Source organism: Macrobrachium nipponense, chromosome 15 (assembly GCF_015104395.2).
Source record: "Macrobrachium nipponense isolate FS-2020 chromosome 15, ASM1510439v2, whole genome shotgun sequence".
NCBI classification, from domain to species: Eukaryota; Metazoa; Arthropoda; class Malacostraca; order Decapoda; family Palaemonidae; genus Macrobrachium; species Macrobrachium nipponense.
The window spans coordinates 1,939,584-1,953,344 of NC_087208.1; the positions used below are offsets into that span (position 1 = coordinate 1,939,584).

Consider the following 13,761-nt stretch of genomic DNA (forward strand, 5'->3'; position numbering starts at 1 on the left):
TGTGTTGGAACAGGATTAGAAATTCCAGGAACTGCACTCTGTAGTTGATCTAAAACATCTAATAATTTATTGGTCTCTGTATAATATAAAGCATGATTCTTCTCAAGTGCATCAAACTCATCACCACTCAAAGAATCTCTTTCGGAGATATATTGATCCCATACCTCCAAATATTTGTTCAAACGCTTTTGTAACATTTCCACATTGGATTTTACAGTCATCAAAGTTGGACTAGCTACACCAATAGCTTCTGTAGCACTATGTAGCACTCTAGTAACAGCTCCCTTGAACCCATTAAACGAGCGATCAGTAACCTTGAAATTTGCCATGATACAGCTTAACAAAATATGATTCACTAGCAAATTGTAACTTCAATATGGATCATAAATTTCAGATACTTGTTAGCAACAGCAAACTGCTAGCTGTAAAATAGTCAAATCAGTAGGCAAACCAAGAGGCTAAACAAGCCAAACCAAAAGGATAACAAAGCCAACAGCAAAGGTAACCATACAGTCAAAATGGGCTAAAAGCCAAATCCAAAGGCTGTTACAAATAGCCAAAACCTTAGGCTAGCAAAGCCATCAGCAAAAGACTGACCATACAGTCAAAATGGGCTAAAAGCCAAACACAAAGGCTGTTACAAATAGCCAAAAACCTTAGGCTAGCCTAGGCAAATTCCACAAATAAATGTGCAGCTGACAACATACTTCAAATAAGGTTAGGCTCAAACTCACTAGGCCACCCTAAATAAACTGTAATACACAAATACACTAACTTGGAAATAAATGTTAACATAAATTCCAAAATGGTTACCTAATACCCAAATTCTCAAAATTTTGTCTTCTCAATACAACCCAGAAAACAAATAAATATGCCTTACAGTAACAATGTAACAAATTTCTTTACAATTTGCATAAATATAATGAGCAGGCTATATCAAATTATTAGGTAGGTCTGAAAATTGGAGACGAAAATACTAAAGAGTAAAATCGGGCTAACTTCCTAGTTACTGAAAGGTTATGCTAGGTAAACACAAGTTACGACTGAATCCGAATAATAACGAAATCATAGCCTAGCCTATATGAATGTAAACCAGGTTGGGCTCTGCCGTAACGATAATAACCGCCGAATGGTTTATGCTAACGAAAACCAAGAACCGGGAAAGGTTAGGCTAGGACGATCGCGGATCCGGTTCGAAAGGACCAGAAGAAATTACGTACAGTAGTACCTCGAGATACGAAATTAATCCGTTCCGAGGCGGCCTTCGCATAATGAGTTTTTCGTATCTTGGAACACATTTTACATGTAAAATGGCTAATCCGTTCCAAGCCCTCCAAAAACACCCCATTAAATTTCATAATAAAGCTAAATTGACCTATAAACAATGAAATACTACAATTTGGACCATTCAATACCTAAATTAAGAATAAAAATCCAAACCTGTAAATAAAGTGTATAATTAGTGTACAAGAAATATTATTACTGTAACGTAAAATGTCGAAGCTTACCTTTCGAGTGAGGCTATCTCCGAAAGTGGCGGCAGAGGAGGAGGAGGAGGACAAACGGCAGATAACGTACGTACGTACGTACACTTAACTTTACAAAAACACATAAAAAATTTAAGGAAAACTATAAAAATAAAATTTACGAAAAACATTAACAAAACTGTAACACTTAACTTACAAAAATCTAAAAATTACGTAAATTTTTTTTTTCTTTTTTTTTATTTTTTAACTTTTTTTTTACTTTTATGTAGGTTTTTTTTTTTTACAGAATTTCAACTTCATCGCCACTTTCAACGTTCTGTTTTTCATCACTTGGTTCTTCCTTTTTGCTTTCAACTTTGTTTTTTATCACCTGGTTCTTCCTTTTTGCTTACTCCTGCTAATGCTGAAGGCCTCTTTAAAAAATAACTATCCATGGAAGATTGCTTCTGCCTGCTTTTGACAATGTTCCTGAAACGACTCAGGCAAACGTCATCGAACTGCGCAAGCATACAACCTGCGTGAGCCTTTTCGGGGTGTCTTTTTTCTATGAACGATTGCACTTTATGAAAAGCAGCTAAGACCTCCTTAATTTCTGCCGTTGTCATAGGCTCCTCCTCTTCATCGCCGCTGCTGGAGAACTCCTCTTGAACGACGTTATGTTGGATGGCCTCCAACTCCTTCAGGTCATCCGTCGTAAGCTCCTCTTGGTGCTCCTCGAGAAGGTTGTTGATGTCGTCCTCGTCGACGACCAGCCCCATGGACTTACCGAGTGCAATGATCTCGTCAAGATCTGGTTCCAAAACAGTTTCGGGATCGTCAACTGTTTCGGACTCAGCAGCACCAGCTTCGCCCACGTCGAATCCCTCGAAGTCTCGGTCGGATACGGCATCAGGCCAGAGTTTTCTCCGAGAGGAATTCAAGGTTCGCTCGAAACCTCCTGCCATGCTTGGTCGATGAGTCGGATGCAAATGACGATGTCAAAATGCTCCTTCCAAAATTCACGCAAGGTGAGGTTTGTGGTATCGGTGATGTCGAAACATCTTTTGAAAAGATGTTTCGTGTACAGCTTCTTAAAGTTCGCTATCACTTGCTGGTTTATGGGCTGGAGGAGAGGGCGGAAGAAAAAGAATCTTAACGAAGGAATACTCCGCTAGGATATCTTCATCGAGGCCAGGAGGGTGAGGAGGGGCATTGTCCAACACCAGCAGACATTTCAGGGGGAGGCACTTCTCTTGCAAAAAAACTCTTCACAGTCGGGCCGAAACACAGATTTACCCACTCGGTGAACAAAAGCTTTGTTACCCAGGCTTTTGCATTAGCCCTCCACATCACTGGAAGCTTCTCCTTCAACACTTTGTGGGCCTTGAAGGCTCGAGGAGTCTCAGAGTGATACACCAGTAGGGGCTTCACCTTGCAATCCCCACTGGCGTTCGAACAAAGTACGAGCATAAGCCTGTCTTTCATAGGCTTATGCCCGGGTAGCTTCTTCTCTTCCTCTGTGATGTACGTCCGACGAGGCATTTTTTTCCAAAAAAGGCCAGTCTCATCACAGTTGAAAACCTGCTGAGAACTGTAGCCTTCCTTGGTCATCATCTCGTCGAAAGTCTTCTTAAATGCTTCGGCCGCTTTCGTGTCCGAGCTGGCAGCCTCCCCATGATGCACCACCGAATGGATGCCAGTCCGTTTACGGAATTTCTCGAACCAGCCATGCGAAGCCTTGAACTCTGGGGTTTGCGTTGAAGTCCCTTCCCCTCCGTCGTCTTCCGCCTGCGCAATCAAATCGCCGAAAATAGCACTGGCTTTGTGAGCGATTGCCGTCTCCGTTAGTGTATCGCCAGCGATTTCTTTGTCTTTTTATCCAGACGAGGAGCAGCCGTTCTATCTCGTCGTGCACATGGCTCCTCTTGCTGGACAAAAGTAGTGATGCCCTTCGATGGTGTAGTTTGCTTTGATGGCATCCTTCTGTTTAAGGATGGTGCCTATTGTCGACGGATTACGGCGTACGTATTCCTTTGCGATCACACTCAATCGTATACCAGCTTCATACTTCTTTATGATCTCCATCTTTGTCTCCAGAGACAGCATGCGCTTCTTTCCGTGAATTTAAACTTTCTTGGGAGCCATGACTACATTAATTTACGTAAAGTTACACAAATACGTAATAATACAGTCTTCGCACAACACGATAATATGTACTGCAACGAAATCACTAACGAATTTAAGTTACTAAACGAAATCGTTGGAGCGAACAAATGCCGAATGCGTACGGTAAAGTTTCAGGTGCGAAGTGGCCGAGCTAAGGCACGCCAACACGTACGTATAGAAGATGCATGATGGGGAGGGATGCTGTCAATCAGAGAAGGATCTCATGGCTTGGCTAGCATCAGGAACCATTGGGAGAGCAGGAGGATGGTGGCGAGTCTACGATAACTAAGATGGCAGCGTGCTGCGCGAGTTTCAAAATTGTTATGGGGCGAATCTCAGACTTTCAGAAACCTTTCGTATCTTGAAAACTTTTCGTATGTAGAGCAGTAAAATTTTTCGTCTTTGCTTTCGTAACTTGGATTTTTCGTAAGTTGAGCCTTTCGTATCTCGAGGTACTACTGTATTACTGTGGTGAAATTATATCCTCTGATTGCTCAAAATGGTCCACAGCACATAATTTTCTTTAAGAAGGCAACAACGGTAGGAATTTTAAGCACTGGAATTTTATTACAAACCAGAAATCAACTTGTATTTACCATAAATCTCGATGGTAGTCGCCAAACGCAGACACGAGAACTAACCTAGCATTCTTATATAACTCCTATACACATTTGGCCAAACATGCAAATTAACTTATATAAGATACTTAGCTGGTTCATCGTCTTCAGGAAGATAAGTACACTTATTACAAAGTATAACCAATAAAGAATGCAGTGCTCGCCACTATTGGGATCCAAGAATGTCCCCTTAAATTGCCATGTGTGCGCAGTAAACCAAGACAGCCGCGCATTACCCCAACATTAAGGCGGGAAAAAAAAACCGTAGGGAAACTCTTGTCACATTTGCAAAATAGTACAGGCAAAATAATATCACTTATAATTAAAAATAATTAATAATCATTAATTAGTAAATCACAAAATCTAATGTAAAGTTAATGATAAAGAAATTAACATCTTTTCTTTTAATGGAAATGAAAATTAAATGTGTCATTTATGACACAAGGGGTTCTAACAAGGAACTGTAAAGCATAGCCTTAACATCACCTCAGCTCTAAGGCAGAAAGCTAAAATAGCATTCCCTTTACACCAGCTTAAAGAAGGGTACTGACAGTAAATTTACTTGTTAACCACTGCTAAATAAAAGGTTTTACAGTAAATTCAGATAAAGTTTAGACCCACATCTAAACTCCAGAGAGTGACTGATAAAGAGATGAAGGGGCTTCAATCTCAACACCTTACAGTGCTGGTCCTCAGCAAGATCTAAAAGTACTTGATGCAATACCGAGGAAAGTACGTATGGAACGAAACCTTTGGAAGCAGACAGTGAAAAGTCTTATCTCCTCTAAACAGAAAACATTGACGTCTACAAGGTTCCAGGTGCTGAAAGTTCCTCCAGAATGGTACCCTCAGCAACACACAAACCACTGCTTCTGACCCCACCCAGGCCATGGCAGTTTTAACTTAAGGACAGATCCTATGATAGCTTGAAAATCTTATTATTGGGAGGGGACATTGTAACATCTCCAAGCAATTAAGGAGATGCCTACGTCAATGGAACTGTATGGAATTGTGTAGTAGAGTTGATTTCTTCTCAACGGAAGAATGAGACATCTACCAAGAGCATTGGAAATTCTGAAAAGTTTTGCCCTGAGGCTACAAGGGCTCTACAGGAGACTAAGCAATTCTTGAACTTGAAATTGCTCAATAGAATTCAGAGTAGATACAAGGGGCAGGCCTATGAGTCTGAATTAGGCAAAATTTAAGGAAACATCCACTGCTCAAGCCTGAGGGCCAACAAAGTAGTAGTAATCATTCAGATGTCCCTGTTAATCTACATGCTAAGTCTACATCATCTACCAATGGGCAACAAGTCCCTGACATAACTTATAAGAGGGCTGCACACTAACCCAAACAAAGTGCACAGAACAGCAATACCTTCTAGTAAGAACCTCTTGAAGGAACTTGCATGACTGTGGATGTATGGTAAGTGGAACACATTCTGCATGTGTACCACAAGTCTGACCATTCTTTGGAAAGGCACTAAAACCATGCTAGAAAACCAACAAGTATATGGGCAGACACTTACTGTTATTCAGTCTCCAAATGTCCAAGAATATCTCCAATTACTTATGGGTGTCTTCCTAAAGAATTACCCTTGGACCATCATTCCCTCTATATACAATCTCCTACTAAAAGGGACTTATGAGAGATCTCTGCTGAAGACCAGGGAAGCTATAAGAGGGAGATTAAACCAGTGGAGGACAACCAAAAAGAATCACAACTGCCTTTCACCGTCTCCACTATATAACATACTGGTCCCAAGTCTCTCCGTGCATGTTAGGAGGTTGCAACTGTCCATATCCCAGAACCTGAATCTGCACTTATCCCCGAAAGGTATAAAATAAGACTACCATTAGATAATCCCGAGCTGCATAATCAGACAGGAAGCAAAAGTGTTCTCACTTCTTCCAAACAAAGGGAGTATAAGCATGAGGACATTACCCTGCAGCATCAGAAATGAGTTACTTGTTTTGGTTACTTGTTTCCTCGCTAAAAACTCCTGCTCGGTTGGCGTCTCCACCTCTCTTAAGAAGTCACAGAGATGAGACAATGTAGATAAAAGGTAATAACTCAAGGTAGACTGAAAACCCATCAGCATGTCTGTCAGTCACGAGTTCATTTCCCCACAGGAAAGAGAAAGAAAGCGAACCTCCTATTAAAGACAGTTAAAGGACCAATAAGCGTTGTACAGCAAAAGTCGGCCTTCCGCTCTCCGCAACTTTAAAAGACAAGACGACAAGCCAAGGCACACACAAAGGGAAATTGTGTCCAAGGATGAGAAAAGTTGCGAAATGCTCTCAAATTGGAGAAAGCGTTGGTTCTCTTCTCCAATATTTAGAGTGCACCAAAATACGCTAAGACAATTAAGATATTTTCTCTATGTGGCCTCTATCCTCAACAAAATGAGGATACAGCAAGGCGTAGTGTGGCAACAAACGCCGACCGGCCCAAACGAGTTCCTCCAACTCCATTCAAACTCTTCTTCTGTCAGCAGGCGACGGGAGGAGACAGCTGCCGAAAGGAGGTAAACAAAGAGCTTAAAGGATTGCTGTCTCCGCAACCCTTGGCGACAAAAAGACATACTTGTCGATAAGAGGTGACAGCAGCTGAGTGCTGTAACGAATCCACCACGACTCAATGAGAGCAAGAGAGTTTAAGCCACTCGGCCAAGTTCGCACTCCGCACAAGTCAACTGCGTTTACGCGAGTCAACAATGTCCACAGCAGGGTTCCCAGATGTATCAGAACAAATTATCGTACCAAATCTCTTCAAATTATCGTATTTTGAGTAATAATCGTTTATCATAAAGAGGGTCAAATTATCGTACTCGTACGATACTTATCATATATCTGGGAACCCTGGTCCGCAGTTCGCACGAGTCGACAGAGGGAGAGGGAGAACAAGGCACCAAAAGTGAGAGAGGAGTTACAACAACGCTCCCGCCTCGTCCAAAAGCGATCGTACATACTTGAAAGCATTCCTACATGAAACTAAGTTAGAAATCTCTGAAGCTAGAATATCTAACTCCGCGAGAACTGTAGATACTACAGAGTGTAGACTTGAAAGAGAAACATTAATCAAGGCAGTAGTATGAGATTTGCTGATAGCCAAAGAGGAAGCACGCAAAGAACAAACACAAATATTACAAAGAAAAAGGAATATGCTAGCATACAAGAATTTAGAGTAACCGAAACATGAGAGATAAACAGTCGACCAAGTCGACATATCTAAATGTGTAAAACTCGCTACAGATTCATTATCATCTCAATAAAATGTCTATACCTATATCATATATTATTAAGCCTATGCATGCTAACACCTAAAACTAGGTGTCAAAGATGACAGAATGCGCCTACGGAGCGAGCATTAACGCTTACCAAAACGGTCCTTATGTGAACTCTTTCAACGGTCCTTTGGCAAACGATTTAAACGACATTCAGACTATGAAAAGGGCGAAGTAGGTATTGGAGGGCACAGAATCCCATCGTCCCGAGAACCGACCCAGTTCCCTGGCAGCAGACGTTTCCAACTGTCGCAGGGCAGTCCTAGGCTCAGGCTACGTACAGACGAAGGCACCAACACCTTACTTCTAACAGGGAACGCAAAAATGAGCGCACACTGGAGGGAATCGGAACGTTCCCATCACGAACTAAGTTCAAATTGTATTAGAACTAAAAATAGGTTAATTGTTCTAACTTCTCGTTACACTTTTCCTGAACTGAATGGGGAGCAAAAGGCGGAGCTACAATGGAAGTCAATACGTACTAGCCTACTAAAATGCCTAGTCTGAGTAGGGATAGCCTAACAGGTTTAAGTCCTGATCTAACCAATTGCTTTCGCAATCTATTAGTTCCAGTCTTTCCTATATCTGACATATTCGGGCAGAAATTTCTCAGAACAATTCCCTACATTCTTCACATCTAGTAGTTCCAAAATCACACTGTACCCCTGCCAGTACAAAGGAATGTTGATCAACTTCCAATTTCACCATCCTGGTTACACCAAAGCATTCCTACATAGCCTGATGTTATTGGTTTTGCTTCCAGTGGAAGATATCCTAGGAAAATGAAATTACAATACCGTAAACAGGTGTAAAACAGCCAAACTTCATAGAATACCAACAATCGCCTAGCTGCAATGGTGGCAAGGAGAATTCTGACAAAAGCTAAAACATTCGAAACACACCTGGTGGAGAACAGGTAAACTAAACAGTCATTCGGGCAGTCATTCGATTTTTTTTTTTTGAATGCCGACTCGCCTAATCAGCAGAGAGATATACTAGCTAAATTTAACTGTAGGTAAGATTCATCTCAAATAAATGATTTACAGCTCAAAGTTATTTCTGCAATACCATATCCTTTAAGTACTAGGAAAAATATAATCTCTACAAATCAATAAAAGAATTAAACACAAACAGTAATATATAACCTCTGAAAATAAATGGATCCTTATTTCAAACCCAAACAATTGAAAATGGTACCACTTACATCTAGAGGCATAACACATCGACATGCATGAATCATGCTGGCTAGATTAGCAATCACCTCTTGCTACCATCCATGCCTGGAAAGAGAGGAAGCATGTTTAAAGTAATGTTATCAGCCATGTTACAGAATAATGAATAAATGGTATGGGATCTCTGTGGTATACCAATGTTCATGGACCCCATGTCAATATTAGAAACTCAATGTTAAAACTTTTTAACAAAATTAGTACTACTAATTTCATCTTCAATGCTGATAATGAAAGATATACGTACTAGTAATAAATTAAATGCATGATACTTTTATCATGTTCTCATAAACTGATCATAATGTATAAAAAAATAATCTCTTCCTTCATGCAAAACATTTAATTTCAGCTGCTACATCATGGCTGGAAAACCTTCTCCCTCTATTGCATTCAATGGGTTAATGACAGCATGTACTACATTTTGCTTCGTTAGATGACCTAAAATTTCTATTAATTCTCTTCATGCCACAAACAGCAAGCCGATCATAAAACTCTGTGGTTTATTATGTAAGGCCATGGAACAGACAGCAGGAGTACTTTCAGGGTATAGGCATGCTACCTTAAGCAGATAATAAAAGAGCAATGGTAATGATCAGTGACTTCTACATTTGGTTAGATAAGGTTAAGTTATGAAGTGACGATCTATACCATACCTTAGTCCCAATACCTAAGTTTTGCCAAGCATGTGCCTGACAAATTATGCAATAATTTCTTGAATCTCTAAACTGCACAGGAACTATTAATCAGGTTTCTATGGAAACCAAATCAATTAACAATACATACTACTAGACTAGCAATGAATATAACTGTAAACAAGATGATCATAATCATTTCCATGAAGATCACCAACAAACATGACTAACTATTAGTGCACTATATTTTCTTGAATTTTTCCACTACATTTGCAAGCACAAATACGTAATTGATTCTTTCATAAACACTCTTTCTCTGGCCAACCTTCATAACTCTTAACCAAAGATTTTGATAAACAAACACACTTGTATCTAACTAAAAACATTTGTCTGATTGTCTCCATTTGCTGCATGAGAAAGGATGTCATAGGTAATTCCAAATTTCAGTCAAAATCCCACAGGAAGAATTAATCCCTAAAATTAACTTGGGTAATATATACAGTGGGGCATCGCTTAATCACGGATCAGTATTCACATATCCAGTTAAACACGGGTTTTTTCTTGGACCGCTTCTCGTGCTACATCGCTGGTATGAATCGCTGCACCACGGGTTTGTCGTGTTGCGTATGCAATGTTTTTCGGTAAGCTAACCCTCGGCCGCGGTCCGATAACTACCAACATACATTTAAAGACTCAGATTATGATATTAACTGACAATAAAGGTAATAAAACCATTCTCACCTTATACCTATATTATTGTCCTATCTTCGTAATAAATAGCCTATTCAAGGTTTATGTACGACGTTCATTGGTAGGCTAAGCGTAGTTGCAGTGCGATAACCACCAACGTACACAAACAGATTCACATTATGATATTAACTGACAATAAAGGTAATAAAACCATTCTTACCTTATATATTATAGGCATATCTTCATAATAAATAGCCTATTCAAAGAATAATTCCACATCACTGCACTCAACTTATCGTTGGAGTGGCCAGCCACAAAATGTAAGCATATAACTTTACAAAAATGGTTTATGTATACGGTTGCGTTCAAAGCGACATTTTTTGTTTGATAAACTTTTAGAAATTTTAATAGTAGTAGTAGTGTAATTACGGTAGTAATAACATTAAGGCTAAAATTAATTCGAACTTCATTATTATTTTGGCAGTATTCGTATATAACTTCTCTGAACAATGAAGTCATCCAAATGCTATTTGTCATAGATTATCGTAAGTATTGCTGTTTGTTATTGGCGACAAAGCGTAAACGAAATACGTAAAAGCATTTTTTACCTTATATATTATCGTCATATCTTCATAATAAAAAGGCTATTCGTGGAGTAATTCCATATCAGTGAAATCAACTTTTATCTATGCGAGGCCAGCCAGCTGACAAAATGTACGTACATATATGAAAATCAAATTATGGTAGCGTTCACAGCAAGATTATCTTTTGAAATTTTTATAGTGCTATTCATGCTACGTAGTAATAATGTTTGGAATATACGTAACATTCATTTTCAATACAAAATATCATCGTTATTTTGGTAGTGAATAATAGTTTAGAATTATCATACATACACTGCATTGTTATGGGTTTGTGGCAGTGATAAAACAACCAAAATAACGTTTTCCTTTAAGTCAAAGCGTTTAGGAAAAACATGACATAGAATCGACTTTGCGACTTCGTTCACTTTGATATTTTTAACGATACAATATCTATCATTTGTACTACTAAAACCATCTTGATCTTGGGGAAAACATTTATTCAAAAGACAAAAATACACATCACAATACGCATTTATTAGTTTGTTCCTGTGATTACATTAATACTACAGCATTGTACTTTTATTTGTACGTACAGTAAATACTTTTTTATCATAAATGTGTATTCATTCACAAAATGCATATTAACCTAAAAATGCGAAAGATGACTGCCATGACGTCACCATAATACAATCTTGTTTGTACGTATGTACGTACATACTATCGCACACAAAGTAATAAATAGTAGTTACACTGTCCCACAAACTACCCACATATTTTATATACTCTAGTAAACCCATAATAAAACACTTTTTGTACTGTAAATATAATTTCAAAATCATGATACAAAACACACAAAAATGAAAAGGCGTATGGTTACGATGCCCGGACATGTTCAGTCCAGTGTTACCAATTTCGCATTTTTAATGCTACCCTTCATTTTCTTGAGGTAATTAGCAAGAAAATTTTCAGTCTAGCATCTAGCAGGAAAACTTGCACTTTTTTTTAAATACATCTAGCATACGTATTTTGACATCAAATCTTTACACTGTTAAGTTGAATATTTCTTTTATTCTACTATAGTATTTGATATGTCATGTAAGAAAAAAAGAACAAAATCTTGCAAAACCAGAATAGGTTTCGAAATGATTAGGAATTATGCAGCGTAATGTACAAGTACAATGTGTATGTTAGAAACATGTTTGAATCGAAAAGGAGAGCAATCGGTTGAAATTGGTTGGGTGGCATTGTTGTGTATTATGTGATTTTTTTTAGCCTTTTATGGAGCAAAATCTAGCAAGAAATTGCCATTCCCATTTGGCAACACTGGCCTACCCTCGTTTGTCCAAGTTTTGTTTGTTCTTGTTATGAAGTGTGGTGTTTGCCACGTTCTTTAAATTGTACCCATATAAACGAGTTAATTATGTGGCATCCAAAAGCCCTGATTCTTTTACTCTTATGGGAAAGACGCCTAAAGGTCAGATGAAGGTTTTTACGTGGAATATATTAACATGTGTTGTGACGAAGGGAAGAGATGTTTCGCTGCATACTGCTGGTAGAATTATCGTTATTATATTCATTGACGATTGCACTGCAAAATCGTCGCCATCTTTTATCAACATAGATTGTTGATGAGTACCCATATGATTTACATAATTTTGATAGTTCTCTTACCACTCATCCTCTCTTTCCTTGTAAAAAAAGAGGCCCACCATGCGTATGTAGGCTTCTAGCTGTAATCCATAGGCTAGTAGGCTACATATATGTACAGTAGTACATATACTACATATATTTTTTAAGGCTAATTTTGTAAAATAACTTTAAAACTGTCATGAATTTAGTTTTAGGTGATAGTTGAAAACATATTTGGTGTTTGAAATAAAGTGGGCAGTTATAAACATTGGAATAGTGGTCTTGGGTGGGTTAACTATTAAAGTAGGCAGTTTTAAGCAATTTTTGAGGGGGGTATCAGGATAACATGGGTATTTACTTATCATGGGGGTTCTGGGCCCTATCCCCCGCGGATAACGAGGCCCCACTGTACTTTATTAAACCATTTTTACATGGCTTGGGATATTCCACTGATTATCACTTTATGAAGATCAGTGACCGATAGTAATACTTTCTATCCACTTCAAAGATGTTTTGCAAATTTGCTAAAATGGCTTTTATTTATGGGAAGCTTACGCCCCATCACTTTATGTCATAGCAGTTTTTGTACCTACAGAAGAACAGAAGACCAAACAATTTTCTAAAAACTTCCACCACTTGCAGTTATTTTCTCATTCACCCAAAGTTTTATGACTAATACTAGCAATATGAATGACTCTTGTATGCTTAAAGATGGTTTCCATAGGCACAACCAATATGATACAGTGCGTCCTCGACTTACGGTGCCACCGACTTACAGCAATTCTATCTCACAGCACTTTTTCAGAGACATTAACGGGTTTTGCAGCGCCATAACTGGCACAGCGCGGCAAGAATAGGTATCAAGTTAACAGCGCTTACACCACTGTAACTTAATGCAACATCAAGTTACGGCACCATAAAGATCCCCTGCCACAAGTCGAGGACACACTGTACATAATGATGATTATGCCACAGCATTAACAAATAAGAAAAGCAACAACAGTTTTGGAAAAGTGTCCTATTTTTCTTGTGTGCATTTCCCATAAGGTATTCTATAGATGCAACAAAATGAAATTTCCAGCCAGCAAGCAACTCTAAGGCTTGATGGTACCTCAACAGAAGTGGCAGCTGGAGCAATATGACACCTAAAACAAGAAAAGTCCAGCAAATTGGAATAGTACCACTCAGCTTGAGGCCAAGGACTGGGAGGGACCGTGTAACATGGGAAAGTTGTACACATCAAGGTTGTACCAAGGACACTGGAAGACATCTTCAAATGCAACCACTGGGTCAAGCACTAGAAAACAGAGAATCTGGAGCTTTCTTTTAACTGTAAGGATAACAGGTTAATCACCATATACACCCAGCAGCCTTTCTGTTAAGTGCAGCTAAAGGGACCAATCCATCTCTACAAACTCTCATTACTGGGGCTAGCAAGTGAGAGGAGTCTCACATAGCTCAC

The 13,761-nt window shown here is 38.9% G+C and overlaps 1 protein-coding gene across 9 annotated transcripts in view; it reads right to left on the reverse strand.

The window, feature by feature from the left end:
* The window catches only part of LOC135226962 (chondroitin sulfate glucuronyltransferase-like), a 148,680-nt gene that overhangs the window by 129,297 nt on the left and 5,622 nt on the right, over nucleotides 1-13,761 (reverse strand). For 6 of the 9 annotated variants that reach the window (XM_064266658.1, XM_064266650.1, XM_064266656.1 and 3 more), the window contains exon 2: nucleotides 8,740-8,815. The exons of the other annotated variants lie outside the window; for them this stretch is intronic. The gene's annotated coding sequence lies outside the window, so the exon portion shown is untranslated. The remainder of the gene's footprint in view (nucleotides 1-8,739; nucleotides 8,816-13,761) is intronic. 9 annotated transcript variants of the gene reach the window in all.